This window comes from Lepisma saccharinum, chromosome 5 (assembly GCF_977018435.1).
Source record: "Lepisma saccharinum chromosome 5, izLepSacc3.1, whole genome shotgun sequence".
NCBI lineage: Eukaryota > Metazoa > Arthropoda > Insecta > Zygentoma > Lepismatidae > Lepisma > Lepisma saccharinum.
This window is the reverse complement of record NC_139233.1, coordinates 3,369,431-3,384,162: the sequence shown is the minus strand read 5'-3', so window position 1 is coordinate 3,384,162 and position 14,732 is coordinate 3,369,431. Positions and strand designations below refer to the sequence as shown.

Below are 14,732 nucleotides of genomic sequence, written 5' to 3'. Positions count from 1 at the left end.
TGGATCTGATCCACGATCAAGATATGTATCTGTTTATGGAGCAATGTATAAGAGGGGGGATGGTGCAATGTTCCCAGAGATATGCCAGAGCAAATAACAAGCATATGCCTGATTATGATCCAGCACGGCCATCAAATTATATACTGTATGTAGATGCAAACAACCTCTATGGTCACGCTATGATGCAAAAACTGCCATATGCAGGGCTTGAATGGGTTGAAGATTTCAACATTGAGGATCTTCAGGATTTTGATGACAGTGAATATGGCCTCTTCTTAGAGGTTGATCTGACAATTCCTGATGATTTGCACAAGAAATTTTCTGATCTGCCCCCAATTTCCGAGGTTCAGTGCTCGCCTGGCTCTAAACAGAAGAAGCTCATGATGACTCTGGAGCCAAAACAGGGATATGTCATATATTACAAAAACCTCCAGTTCCTGATGAAACATGGTGTTCAAGTGACCAAAATTGGAAAAGTCTTAAGGTTCAGGCACTCAAGATGGTTGAAACCTTACATTGATACAAACACGGAGCTTCGAACATCTGCAAAGAGCCAATTTGATAAGGGCTTGTTTAAATTGATGGTTAATTCTGTGTATGGCAAAACTATTGAAAATGTCAGGAAACATACCGATGTTAAAATAATTACTGACCCCAGCCGGAGCAAAAAATTGGTTGCAAAGCCCAACTTCAATTACAGAAGAATTTATGATGAGCACATGGCACTTTTCAACATGATGAAAACAAAGATCAAATTTGATAAACCTATTTATGTAGGGGCTGCAATATTGGAATCGTCCAAATTACATATGTTAATATTGTATTATGATGTGCTGAAACCTTTTTATGGTGATCGTGTAAAATTATTGTACATGGATACGGATAGTTTTATTCTTGATATTCAAACAGAAGATGTTTATCAAGATATTGCACAGCCTGAATTGTTTCCATACTTTGATACCAGTGAACATACAAGAATTCAACCCCACAACAAAAAGGTGCCTGGCAAGTTAAAAGATGAGACATGTGGTGATGCTATTGTGGAATTTGCTGGGTTAAGTGCCAAGGTGTACAGTTTTGAGACATGTAGTGGTGCTGTTGCCAAAAAGGCCAAGGGCGTTGGCAGAGTTACTGTGGAAAAAGATCTTGTGTTTGAAGATTATAAAAATTGCATCAAATCACAGAGTTCAATTAGAACATCAGAAAATAGAATTCAGAGTGAGGATCACTTGTTGACTTCAAATGTTGTAAGAAAAGTGGCCCTGGACCCACATGATGATAAGAGATGCATTTTATCATGTTGCATACATACTCTACCTTGGGGGCATTGTGATTTGAAAAATGGCAAACAATGCCCAATTCCAGAGCATGATTTGAAATAAATAAACATGCCTATGAACTTATTTGGGTTCAAAAAACAGGCTATTATGGAGCTGCCGACACCACAAGCCTCTCCTGATATGCTGTCTAAACTGAGTGGCTTGTTAATTATTCATCTGAACAGCATACTTACAGATAATGATGAAGAAACAGGTAAAAAATTGTACATATTTAACAATAATTTAAATTATTACCAATTACCTGTAGGTGGTCAATTGCAATTTATTACAACCCCTGAGGGTGATGTTAAAATTTCAGTAGGGAGAAATATTTATAGAATCAAGCACTCAAACATGATTTCTGGCACTGTTTATACTGTTTCTGCTGGTGACTGCTTATATATTGAGGTCCCGGGATCATATGACAAGCTTATACCCTTTTTTATAGAATTAAGAATCAGATACTCTATAATAAATAACCACTAAAACAAAAATGCCTAATGATATATTTGGCCATACAAGACATGAAGATCACAGTGATGAGATTCTGATGCTTGATGTCAGAGTCAAGAAATTGAGAAGTGATTTACAAGCTTTACAGACCACACTCAATGCCAGTCTTCAACTAGAAATTACAAATTTACAATCACAATGCATGGACCCTCTTCTTAAAATTGATTCCGAACTCAAATTGTTGCTTCAGAAATATACTGATTTGGCTACATTGGATAATTTTCAAAGTTTGGAAGAAGCTGTAGCAGCTCTTCAAGCCAAATTTAAGACCCAGGCTACGAACTCCGAGCAATTGAAACAGCAACTGGAAGAGCAGATAAATAATGTCCAGGCACAGCTCCAAACAATTGTCAAAAGCATAAAGTCACAAGAAGATTTTGATCTAGTGATTTCTACTCTAAAAGAACAGATTCAATCCCTCCAAATACCTAATCTGGATCCTCTGCACAATGCCATAGCCGAGGTTAAAGAAAAAATTGAGACACTTGAAAATTTTATGAACAATTTACCATCTTCTGATGCTTTGAGTGCAATAACTCGGAGTGTAGCAAATATTAAGCTGCAACTTGAAACATATGAAGATTTTGGAAAAATTCAAAGTACCATAGCCCATCTTGAAGGTACAATAGCAGCAGTGCAAAGTGATTTGACAAATGTACAAGAAACTCGCCTGCCTGGAATTGTAGATACCCTTGTCAGTGTCCAGCACCAAATCACAAAGCTTGAAAACCTCAACACTGAATCTGAACTATCACATTTTCATCACTTGATCGATGATATCCAAACAAAACTTGAAATTTTACAACAATCAACACCCACTCAGGCAGATATAGCCCTGCTCCAAAATGCCATGCAAAATGTGGCTGATGCTTCTGAATTAAACAATGTAAAATTGGCACTTGAATTTTTGCAGAATACTGTTTCAAATCTTCCCACATCACAGGAACTTAAAAATATTAAGAGAGCTGTGAATCGCATATTGAAATCAGAAGATATCAAGAATATCCAGGCAGAGATCAAACAACTCACTCAGACAGTTGCCACTCTTCCAACCAATCAACATATTAATGAACTGCATGCCCTGTTTGAGGATATCAGAAGACAGGTCCATGATCTTACTGCTCAAAATTCAAAATTGGCAGTTGTTGAAAATTTGCAGCAAATTGTAGCTAATATCAAGCAACAGCTAGGGACCATGGAATCCAATCAAGCAAATGCTCTGTCTGTTTTTGCCACGCAGCTACAAGAGATTGTGCAACAATACAAGAGACTTGCTGTGGACATAAAAATCAAGCCAGGCCACGATGATGTTGTTAGGACCATCAATAAGCATCTTGAATCTGTAACAAGCAGATTGCTCACAGCAGAAAAAGAAATAACGGGCATAATCGAGAATCCAAAACATACAGTAATTCTTGAATTGTACAGCATCCCCAACAAAGAATATGATTCACCATTTACACCAGGTGGCAAAATATATATGCTGTCCCCTGCACAATTTTATTACCAGTTTTTTGTTGGGGGCACATTGAGACCAATCAAGATCAAATATTGGCATCAGCCACAGGCACATCACTACCCTACCTTATCAATAACAAATGCTGATAACAAACCAAAAATCACCAGTGTAGAGTTAGAGGATTTTACAGACCCCAACACATTAGAAACAGCCTATACTGAAGATGATGGCACTCTGGAATTTAAAATACAAATAGGGGACAAATTATATTTAGAAAATCCTGCAGTATCAGCTGCTGAACACCCTATAGTTGCAATATTCTTGTTTACATATTATGTCTAGACAAATTATTGTTGATGAATTACACAGACAGGCCAGACATAATTTTAAGAGACTGCCAGTAGTCACAAAAGGCATAGATGATTTATGGCAGAGCGACTTGATTGAGTTGGCAACTGGACAGTTGAAAAACTTGGACAAAATCAACAAGGGCTACAAGTATCTACTCACTGTGATAGACACATTTTCAAAATTTGCCTGGGCTGTGCCACTCAAATCCAAGACTGGAAAATGTGTTACAGAAGCCTTCAGGACAATCATCAATCATTCAGGAAGATCACCGCACTATTTGCAAACAGATAATGGCAAAGAATTTTATAATTCAGTGTTCCAACAATTTATTAAAAGCCAGGCAATAAAACATTACTCGAGTTACAGTGATCTCAAGGCCTCAATTGTAGAGAGATTCAACAGAACCTTAAAAAATCTTATGTATAAACAATTCACACTGCAAGGTAATTATAAATGGCTTAATATTCTTCCAGAACTTCTACATAAATATAACAACTCTGTCCATTCCACAATCAACATGAAACCCTCTGAAGTAACTCCATCTGATGAGCAAAAATTGATCAGCACTGTTTATTATCCTAGATACCAGCCAACAACAAGAAGGGCCAAATACAGGGTGGGCGACCAAGTAAGAATCAGCAAATATAAGCACTTATTCAAGAGAGGCTTTACGAGAAACTGGAGCACCGAATTATTTACAGTGGTTCAAGTTAAACCCGGGACCCTTAACACATATATAATAAAAGATCACCGAGGAGAAATTCTCAAAGGCCGATTCTATGAACAAGAGCTCAGCAAAACTAAACAGCCCGACACATATCTCATAGAAAAAATCATCCGCAGAAAAGGCAACAAGTTATTTGTCAAATGGCTGGGTCATCCGGAAAACAGCTGGATCGATGCAGACAAAGTGATAATATGAGCACCTGGGATGTTATAAAAAGGCTGCCAGAACCTGAACAACAGAATAAGAGAAATGGCAACTTGCTGCCTGATAATATTAGGTGTCTTATTGTTGGGCCATCTGCTTGTGGTAAAACTACACTAATGGTTGATAATTTTTTATTGGCACCCAACTGGTTAGACTGGAAAAACAGGCACTTGTATGTTTTCTCTAAGAGCTTGGAACAATTAAAATATCAGCAGCTAATGAAGCTATATGACGGATTGGATATTGCCACATTTGAACCAGATGTTAAGCCACTCCATGAATGTCTCGATAATTCTGTTGTTGTGTTTGATGACATTATACTGGATAATCAAAACAAGGTTAGAAATTTCTTTACACAGGGCCGACACAAAAACATTGACTGCTTCTACCTGGCACAGACTTTTTCTAAAATACCGAAGCAGCTGATCCGAGACAACAGCAATTTTATATGTGTGTTTCATCAAGACCATACCAACCTCAAACACATACATGATGAATATGTAGGTGGGGACTTGAGCTACAATGATTTTTCCAAGTTTTGCAGTAGGTGCTGGAACCAGGACAGTTATGGGTTTGTCACTATTGATATGACAAGAACACCCAATAGTGGCAAATACAGAAATAAAATCAACGATTTTCTAGACGTTGAGACATAAATAAACAACCATGAAACGACCAGTTATTGATGATCTTAAGTTAAGAGATTATCTTGTAAAAAGATTTAAGGGATGGAAATCAGAGAACCGTGGAATTTATGAAAAACACAAACAAACAGAACAGCCTGTCATTGATGCTATTAATAATTTAGGTAAGAATATCAAAACTGTTACAGAGCAAAATCAAGATTTGATCACAGAGCTTGTACCTGTAGCTGCAAGGAACATATTAGATTATCCATTCACCCCACTTTCCAGCATTCATACACCTAGTCCTGTTGCTCCTAGAAGAATTGAAGCTAGTCAGGATCCTATTGAATTGGGTCTTCTTGCTCAAAAATATTTAACCACACCTAAAGACAACAAAGATGAGGTGTTTGGCTTATATGCCGACACAGAGCTTGATGGCAGCATTATTCATAGAATCGGTAATTTCAGAGTAACTTTTATGGGGGATGATATCATTGTTTATTCAGAATCTCGTCTCGGAGAAAAAGGTGCTTTTGTTAAGTACCCCGGAACACCTGGATTGTGGGAACTGATGACTAGGAAGAGGCCTGGCAGCTATACAGATCAAGATTATGAGCATTACAAAGAAATATTAATAAAATCAGATGCTCTATACCAGAACAATGATCCCACACAAAAAAGAGTCAAGTCTAGCAGTGGAGCAAAATACAATAATTTAATCAAGCCCATATGGTCACAGATCAAGACTGGCAGTGGAATCAAGCAATACAACACCCTGCCTAAAGAATTTGTGTGGGTTGATGATGTCAGGAAACTTGTGGATAGGTTATTGGTGATAGCTGGGGAGGAAAATGCAGGGAACCACAATTTTTACAATGAAAAGGTTGGAATTATGGACATGATAAGCACAAAATTGTCTAATTTTATAGTAAATGACCCTAAAGGGATTGGATATCTCATAAAAATTATTAATACTCTACCACCCAAATTTTGGAATATTTCTGAGGGTCGGGGGCTGGTTAATGACATTATAAACAAGTTGCCATTTGAACTACACATTCCAGGCTATCAGTATTGTGGTCCAGGCACAAAACTGGATCATAGATTAAACAGAGGTGATCCTGGTGTAAATCCTTTAGATGCTGCTTGCAGAGACCATGACATAGCATACAACACACATTCTGATCTTGACAAGAGACATGTTGCAGACAAGAAATTAGAAGAGGCTGCATTTGGTAGATTTGTAAGCAAAGATGCTTCTTTGAGTGAAAAAATAGCAGCATTGGGGACCACCATAGCTATGAGCACCAAACAAAAACTGGGGTGGGGGTTGTGAATATGTATATAATAAACCTACAATGAAGGCCAAGGGTGTTATGTATCAAATACCTTATGCAGGTCTCAAATCTCTTAAAACTATTGACAGTCTTTTAACCAAAAAGCAGCGCAAGAAAAAAAGCTCTTGTCTTGCAAAGGGGCATGGTATGAAATTGTTGCTTAGCACCCCCCAATTAAAAAAATTACAGCAATCCAGGAAAAAATTGCATACAGGGGGTTTCATATTTACTATCCCTGCCATCTTAGCTGCTCTCGGGGCTGTTGGGAGCTTGGCTGGGGGATCAGCTGCCATAGCAAAAACAGTAATAGATGCCAAGAAGAATAGGGCAGAATTAGATGAGCAGAGGCGCCATAACCTGGCCATGGAGAAAAAAGGCAAAGGTGTTAAGAGAGCCATGAATAAGTTTAAAAAAAACAAGAGCCGCTTACAAACCAAGATATTGAAGCTTTAATCAAGCCATTGGGTATCAAAAATTTTAGGGGTGTGTACATGTCTGATTCTTTGCCAGAACAACCACTCAACAAAGAGTGTGGCATTGTTAATTTGGATGAGTACAAAAATCAGGGCACTCACTGGATCTGTTATCTTAAATATTTAAAAGATGAGGCATTTGTGTTTGATTCATTTGGAGGTGTTCCTCCTGAAAATTTAATAAAATATTTAAAATCAGCTAATCTTTATTACAACAATGCCCGTATTCAAAACTTCAAAGATGTTAATTGTGGACATTTGTGTTTATCTGTTCTCAGATATATGTCTCAAATAAATAAACCATCAATTGAAAATTTTCAAAAAGCCTTGTGGTATTTGAAACATCATGGGGGTATTCCATCTCACCAGCCAAAATTCAATATTGAAACTCAAATTGCATGATGACATAGTGTATCCCAAAACAATAGCTCTCAGAGCATTTTATGGCATGTACCTGATCCCTAATATTACGCACCACAACAACACAATTGCAGTAGGGGATCAAAAAATTGTCATCACTCCAGGGCAGTATAATCTGTCCACTCTAAATGCTCAATTACCCAGAGGTATAGTTTTAAGTCAAAATTCTGTCACTCACAGAGTAGAGATTGTATCTGCTACGGAGACAGTACATCTGGGTACTATAGGAGAGCTGTTGGGATTTGAGAACAACACAAAACTCGAAGCAGGCATCAAACACACTGCTATGAATATACCTAAATTCTTAGCCATAGAGACTCTGAACATTCACTGTAATGTGGCCGAGGGTATGATCACCAAATCAAATGGCATAGGCACTCACAAACAAACTGGCATCATTGCGACATTCAAACCTAATTCCGAATTCATGGAGCCCATCATCTACAATCCATCCCCAACATTATATTTTCCCGTGTGTCATAATAGAATAGATTACATTGAATTGATGGTCACTAATGAAAAAGAAGAATTAGTTGATTTTGCTGGAGCTACAACAACTGCAATCATAGAGATTAATATTTAAATAAAAATACATACAATGGAAAATATTGAAAGTTATGAGCTACAATCATTCCCCCCAAACAGGAGGACATTTGCAAATTTAAATCAACCCAACACGGAGGTTGAGGTTGATCTTGATGTAGGGGATGGATTTATACACCCCCACAGAGCAGATCTATACATCAAATTTGATGTTGTAAAGCTGGATGGTACAGATTATCCGGCAAATACAAATATAAGACTGGTGGACAATTTTGTACCGCATCTGTTCTCTGAAATTGAGATCAGAAAGCATGGCGTTGTTATAAACAGAATAGATTATCCCGGCATTACCTCCACAGCTTTGGCCACTCTAAAATTATCCAAAACCGAGGCTTCTTACTACAAAATAGGCGGATTTGAAGCTGGTGATAAAATATTATCTAAAAATCATACTGTTTTGTTCCCCATGCGCCTGTTGCCAGGATTCTTCTCGGATTACAAAAATATCATGTGGAAGGGTGGTTTAAGAATTACATTTAGAAGAGCTGCAAATGATAATAATGCATTGATGAGGTACAGTACATTAAACCCTACAGGGGAAGCTTTGCCTAATACCTTACCAGATGCAGGCAAATGCATTATTCAGACTATGGAGTTAAGAATCCCCGTTGTTGAATATGAGGCCGGCTATGCTCTTAAATACAAAGCTGATATCCTAAAAAATCCGCAAATTCCTCTGCAATTTTACACATATCAATGCGTACAGAAGGTTGCCACTGGTTCTTATTATGAATTTGATGCTACAAATTCATTCTCCAGTATTCAATTTGACATGCCCGATTTTGTAGTGGTACTGTTTCAGACTGGAAGACACAACAATCAGGAAAAAAATTCAAGTAGATTTGATAACTGCAACATCAAAAACATATATCTTAAAAATGGCAGAAATGAGGTATTCCCTAGGGAAAATTATAATTTAGACATGTCCAAGGATGATTTTCTTAAATTATATGAGGCTTTTTCTTCCTTCAAGCGCGTCACTACTGGCAATACTGACCTGTACTACGCACCAGATGAATTCAAGGAACGGAGACCCATGTTTGTAATTAACACTTCGAAAAGAAAACAGGTTGTGGTTAATGACAGAACAAACATTAAAATTATCTGTGAATTCCACGAGGCTTTACCAGATGACACCATATGTAGCGTTATTCTCATAGGTGAAAAATCATATATTTATGATGTGAGAAATGAGCGGGTCACAGAGCAATTCTAGAAGCACGATTCAGGGCTTCCCCCATGGCGCAGTGGTAGCGTCATTGCCTTGTAATCAAGAGGTCCCGGGTTCGATACCCGGTGGAGGCACAAGTAGTTCGGATCCCACTTTAAAACTGTAGGGCCAGTCCCGATTAGCCTTACTGTGCATAAAATGGACTTAAAACAGCAACTCGAACTAGAAACACGATTCAAACACCGAAACCCTTTGGATATAAAACAATACTTTACCGTCAGAAAATATATTACCTACCCATTTTATGCACCTATGCTTACGAGCAGAAAAGCTTTTACCTACTAACACAGCACATTTGCCATTGCAATTATTCTGTTGCGACAAGATCAACCCTTTGCATGACAATATCCGAAAAGGCAATTCCTCAATATGATGGATGGTCCCTGAAAGAGTGCATAGTGTAGATAAGAATTTCTCTTTGAGTTCCATGACAAATGACATGTAATTTCCCTCGGAAAAAGGCACAGTGTAGGTAATATCAACAGATATAATCACTCATGCATTTACTAATGTCTCTTTGATGATGAATAACTCTCTGAAAAGACACAATAAAGATTATATCTATTGGCATACAACTCCCGGGCAAGCATGATTAATAGTTGGCAGAAACATGGGACTGATCAAAAGATTGGAAAGAACATGGAATGTTTACTTGACCTCCATTCTATTGTATTGATTATGCAGTTTTGCTCGTATTGTTGTTACCCAGATAACAAAACTCTGGTGATTCTTAATAGAGAATAATTTTGCTCTGTTATACAACATTTTTACTAAATTTAAGATCTGGGGGCTATCAACAAAACAAAATTATTCTCAAAATCTCACGTATGGAATGCCACATCTCTCAGGACTCGAACCCAAAGCCCCTTTGTTTACAAAACAACAATATTAACATTTTGCCATCAGATTTTATGAGGACTCAAACCCGAACCTTTTGATTACAAGACAATGCACCACACTTTACTTGGTCTTAGAACCTAATAGATATTAATTTAAGATTCTTGGGATTTTGAGAGTATAAGCTTAATTTCTGGTGTAGCCAAAAATTGACAAGCTTATGTACAAAAATCTGGCTGATGCAACTTTTGTAAGTATACACAAATCAATCTGAGGGGTTCGTACTTTCTGAAAAATTCCCGAGGGCATTTTTTACAAAAATCTTGAATTATAAGAGCTCCACGCTTGAACAAAAAGCTCATGTAACCATGTTGAGCAAGTTTTAAGTGTAGCAAAGCTGCTGGAGAGGGGTTCGTACTTTCTCGTCCTGTCCCCACTGTAAATACACAACTTGGCCACAAGTGGACCGGAAGTAGACCGGAAGTAAACCGGAAGTAGGCAAACCGGAAGTGGACCGGAAGTAAACCGGAAGTAGACCGGAAGTGGACCGGAAGTGAACCGGAAGTAGACCGGAAGTAAACCGGAAGTAGACCGGAAGTGAATATGTGTGGGTGGGTGTGGGTGGGTATGGGTGGGTATGGGTGGGTGTGGGTATCTGAGGGGGTTCGTACTTTCTGAGGGGGTTCGTACTTTCTGAGAGATTCCCGAGGGCATTTTTTACAAAAATCTTGAATTATAAGAGCTCCACGCTTGAGCAAAAAGCTCATATGGCCATGTTGAGCTTGTTTTAAGTGTAGCAAAGCTGCTGGAGAGGGGTTCGTACTTTCTTGTCCTGATCCCACCACAAACCCCACTACTAGATAAACATGCGTGAGAATAACACCGCCTCTGTTCCAAAACATACTTTTCTCAGCAATGCTGGTTCGTGGCCGAGGCTCCTTTTCACGAACGCACATTTTCCACGTCCACGACACCACCACAGAATGTGTCACTCAATTTAAGATGAATATCGATGGCTGTTACTCCACTTAGGTGAAGAAAATGGACAATTACAGGCTGTTCTTTCAATCTAAACTACACCATTTCCAATATCAAAAACTCGTTCGTCGCTAGACAGCTAAACTAGCTTCCTATGTGCCGGACCGTGCTGCCATCTGGCGTCATCAACCTTCAAGAATGGATGCTTCTTTTCAAGCAACTGTCATTGCTTCTATTCATGACAAACTTAGGAGGCCTTAGAACTTGAATGCACTATAGTCCTACGCGCAGGATTGCTGCACAGCTGCCATTCGGACAATGAATAGGATTTCTCATAAGAAATAGTTCCTTTTATGTGTGTTGGTTCTGCTGTTATATTGGTTGTAGCATGAAATAAGGTTCCACAACTTCCGGTTGTAGCATGAAATAAGGTTCCACAACTTCCGAACAACCAGTAAAATTTCTCAGGAGCTACGGGTATTTGTTCAGCGACTTCGTTCTTACGACAGGCGGAGAATAGAAAATCTGGAAAAGTGTTTTGTGAAAATGGGTGGCAACCGTGTTTGCACTTCCTTGGTGGTTCCTGAGCGAGAGACGCTTCGAGTTGACTCGCTGTCGAAACTGTTCCGTGGAGGGAAAAGTTCGTCTGGCGCTTAATTTTCTTAAGTGGTTCGGTTCCCGGCAACTTACGAGAAAGTTGATAGTGGAACAGGCTAGGGAGAGGGGAATCGCAAGCTGCTTGTGTCCGGGGGGAAGTCCCGAAACTTTGCATGCACCTCCGTGTTTGCGAGTTGGTGTGGAGGAACATCTGCGGAGAACTGGCTCTGAACTTCGCTGAAGTTTCAGAACATGGATGCAGAAAGCAGCCTGTCAATTGACTCAACTATTCTATCTAGACGAGACCTGACATTGTCTCGAAACCATTAAGGCAAATTTCCGTAAGGTTTTTTTGTTTGACGCTTCACTCCACGCCACGAGTCCTCCAAAAACCGTAAACACTCAGTAGACTTTCACAAACGCCTCCAATAAATTGATTGTGTAATTAAATTACCACAAACAATTAATCATTCAGATATGCCGTTTAGTATGTAAATTTGGTTAAATGATTTAAGTATAGATCGCCTTCCATGTACCACATCCTTGATTGCATATTGCAGACTACACTCAGTGAACTAAATGCATCATTTCGATTGATGCACCAGAATGCATCGATTGATGCACCAGAATGCATCGATTGATGCACTAAAGTGTGTTTTATGGTTTCTTCAAAGAATCCTATTCACTTTTGATGCATTTGGGTGCATTTTTCTATGTCGTGAAAGAAACACCAAAGTGCATCATTTGATTCAAGTGAGGATTTCTTTCAGTCCAGATGCACTTCAATGCATCAGTTGATGCGTTTTGATGCACCAGAATGCATCTTTTTTGATGATGCACGTAAACGTTTCGTCTGAGCTACATAAACTCTGTAACTTTGGTGTTTCTTTCACAACATACAAAAATACACCCAAATGCATCAAATGTGAATCTGATTGTTTGAAGAAACCATAAAACATACTTTAGTGCATCAATCGATGCATTCTGGTGCATCAATCAATATGATGCATTTAGTTATCTGTGTGTATCGTGGTTCTGTATCCAAGAGTGGTTGGGAAGCACTCACGAATAGCAGGTATCATCGTATTATTGTCATCTCTGAAGTGAACGCCTGTCTCCACGGACTGGTTAGCACATCGCGCTACGACACCAGGGGTCCCGGGTTCGAATCCCGGCCTTGGTATGGATGTTCTTTGCGAGTGTCCCTTTATCACTTTTATCATATCATCACTCATCTTGAACTTCGCGATAAGTCAAAAGCTGCAGAGAAGCAATGTTAAATAAATCGAACCAATCAATAAATAAATCAAACCAATCAATCAATTGTTGCAATTGCAACATGTGCACCGTGGTTGCATACAGTTGGGATAAAATTCCATTTTTCGATGGTTTGTTACGTCGAAACTAGGCATTAAAAGGAAAACGTTAAGGTAAGTGGTCTGTACACTTTACTTCAACTATACACCATATTTTTCTAGATTCGAAACGAGAACCAGATGGGTGCTTATAAAACGAGACACCTTCTCACACGCGAGACAAGACACTCAAGTGTAGTCTCGACACCACTCCTGCTTTGCAACACAAACTTCTAAAATGGCCGCAGTATGGAAGAACGAATAGACCCATCGCAAGGAAACCGCGAGTAAACTGCATTGCAGCGCTTAGGGGAGAGGTCGTCGTCTCAGAAGTGTTGCGGAGTCTTCCAGCCCTCGGACCTCAGCAGGGAAAGGCCCTGCAGTTGGTGGGTTTCCGAAGGAACGACCCAATTTAGATAATTGAGTCTTATGCAGGCGTTCTTTCCCTCCCGAGATGGCGGCGGTTGCACCCGGCCACGTAGGATGGCAAATGAGTCGAAATGACGCTCTTCTTCTTGCCAAGGAGATATAAAGAGGGAGGGGTGGGTGGCCGTAACCATCGGACGAATCCGAGGCAATTTTCACGTTCGATGAAGGTCCCTGTTCTCAAACTGAGCCCCGTCGCGCCCGTTCTCTTCGAAGATCTTCTGTGTATTCGTGGTTGAAACTCGTCACGACGGGCAGATTCTGTGATGGATGTGGCAGTATGCGTTGAATAATGAAGCGACATTGACTTCTGTGACTTCGGGATGAGCTTGCAACGGGAGTGGTGCGTTTGGAGCAACCTTGCCAAACTCGCGAAAAGAAAATTTTGATTTATGTTGCTAAACTTTGGTAGAATTGTTATTCAAAAATTATTAGGTGCTTCCGAGTAGCCAAATGGTTAGCGCCCTCGGTGAGAGCGGTCCTTGGTTCGATCCCGGTGGGAGCCACCCAAGCTTCGGTGTCGATCCAGCATCGTGAGGGCAATTGGGTGGTCCCTGCCACTTTTGAGTAATCACGAAGATGAGGATTGATGATGAAATGAAGCTTATGGAGGAACACTCACAAAGAACAGGCCGCGATTCGAATCCGGAACCCCAGGTGTCGATGAGGATGATTAATGAAATGATGGAGGGACTCGCAATGAACACCCAAAGAAAGCATGCCCGGAGGATTCCTGGCGTAGAAGCGCGCTGCCATGCTAAGGTCTTCCTTTCAACGTCCGTGCGTGACGAGAAATTACCTTTAATGTGTCTGAATGCTGTGTTGTTGAATAAAGATTTGTTCTGGAGTTCGTAATGTGCAGCATAACAATGCGTGTGCGGTGTGTGTACCTCACGCTCCGCAGACACGCCAACCCCCAACACAAAGCTAACAGTTGCGAATTACGTGAGACGCGGGTAGTGGCATTGATTTGCGCCCTAAGAATACACTGCAGCTTGTTCACCCGCTTATCACGCGTATCAGATGATGTGCGAGGTTGTAAATAACAGTGTCAATTGTAATACGTATGTAGTCTGTATTTGACAAGGGTTTGTTGCAAGAGCGGCCCGCGAGGCCAAAACACGCACGCTCAATAAAGGCGATTTTTTTATTATTCTGCGGAGGTGTGAGGCGTTTTGAAAGAGCTACCTGCTGTTGGAATATGTATTGCACCGAGTCGCTCCGAATTCCGGCAAAGTGACACATACTTCAACTGTCCAACCATATAAAATGTACC

The 14,732-nt window shown here is 39.8% G+C and overlaps 1 protein-coding gene across 1 annotated transcript in view; it reads left to right on the top strand.

Annotated features, from left to right (window-relative positions):
* Positions 1-14,732, top strand: part of ArfGAP1 (ADP-ribosylation factor GTPase-activating protein 1) — a 352,775-nt gene that overhangs the window by 146,277 nt on the left and 191,766 nt on the right. The window lies entirely within an intron of this gene.